This window comes from Penaeus monodon, chromosome 23 (genome assembly GCF_015228065.2).
Source record: "Penaeus monodon isolate SGIC_2016 chromosome 23, NSTDA_Pmon_1, whole genome shotgun sequence".
NCBI classification, from domain to species: Eukaryota; Metazoa; Arthropoda; class Malacostraca; order Decapoda; family Penaeidae; genus Penaeus; species Penaeus monodon.
Window position 1 is genome coordinate 4206898 of NC_051408.1, and position 1551 is coordinate 4208448.

The 1551-nt window shown below is 35.3% G+C and overlaps 1 protein-coding gene across 1 annotated transcript in view; it reads right to left on the bottom strand.

The window, feature by feature from the left end:
• LOC119587732 (protein argonaute-2-like) overlaps positions 1–1551 on the bottom strand; it is a gene marked incomplete in the record, with an annotated part of 19396 nt that overhangs the window by 16796 nt on the left and 1049 nt on the right.

Genomic DNA, 1551 nt, shown 5'->3' on the forward strand with positions numbered 1-1551 from the left:
CTAAATGAAATTCCAGCTATTCCTCCACAATGACAATGGGATAAAAAAAAAAATAGATACTTTCATATTTACATAAAATCAAATGTATAACTAAAGACCTTTAAAATAATAGCTGAAAAAATCCAATACTTTTATGATCACTTCCCAAACACTTCAATTAAACAAATATGTCAAATACAATTTTAATGCAATGCTCTGTATTGCACACCTGTTCATCAGTACATGGCAGGAACTGGTAACTTTGCAACTAGGTCATAAGGTGACCAATTAACTTCTTTTCAGTAATTATATTCATCTATAGAAGCATTCCACATATGAATAACTGTTTCCCTGGTTTATTTTACTTATTATCACAAAGAGTTGCTCTTTATATACAATGCTTTGAGACTTCCACTGGTCTTGAATTGGTAATATGTCAACCCAAGTTCTTTGATGTCCCCGTAAATTTGACAGTTATACTTCAAAATGACAGTCTAAATCTAACTAATGTAAAGGCCAATATATATATTTCTCTAAAAGAAAATTAAATAAAACTGCATTCCCTCAATGAATTGGTTTGCCAAGTATTTCCACATTCTCTAGCCTGGGAATGCAAACAATCTCATGACTACCGTTATGGACAATGCAATCCCATTTTACCTCTCTCATTGCAATTAAAATTTATCATATCCCAATGAAAATTAAGATGAAAACACAAATGCACACAAACACACCATACAAACAAATGAATTGTGATGTAGGTATACTGAGAAACAGTAAAAAAAAAAATAAAATCTGGTTAAGTAGTATTTGCTTTACTTAGCTGTAATTAAAAAATCTTTCATTATCTCACTGATGCCACAGCACACGCAGACACACTATAGTCAATTTTGTTGAATTTATTGCCTCCAAAAGTACTTCCATCACCAGAAATTCAGTTAGTAGGCCTACCTGACCTCACTTAACCATTTCTTTCCCTGTTTACCTCAAAGTGAGATTACGTAGGCTTAGTTATAGATTCCCTGGTGATCAAGTCCTTTTGGAGCAATCTCTGTTTAAATAAAATCAACAGCAATAAAATCACAGCGGGCAGTGCATGTAACCAGTGCCATCGGGGTAAAAAAAAATTCCTCTATACCTCAAAAAAAAAACAGGTTTACTAATCTCAGCATCTACCATTCCTACACAAGTATCTTAATTATGTCTATTCATTATTATTAAAAAAAAAAAATCTGAATATAATCAATGCTCGCTTAGCAGCCTTCAACCTCGCGCTGCACAAACCTAGGCCAGCAAACCTCTACCCGTTAATTACAGCAATACGAGCTTATCGATCCCCGCGGCGATTCTAATTCGCCTAAGCAATCGGCACAAGCTCATTCTCAACAGAAAAAAAAAATGTATGTATAAATATTAGGTTTTATTAGCCTTTACTTAAGCATGATGCAAGGGGGGTACGAGTGTTAACCAAAGCCGAAAAATTTGCGCATATGACGGCAAGCCTGAGCCTAGACTTGCTCCTTCACCGACAACACCTTATCAGGGAGGTCTAAGGGGGCAGGGGGTGGTGGT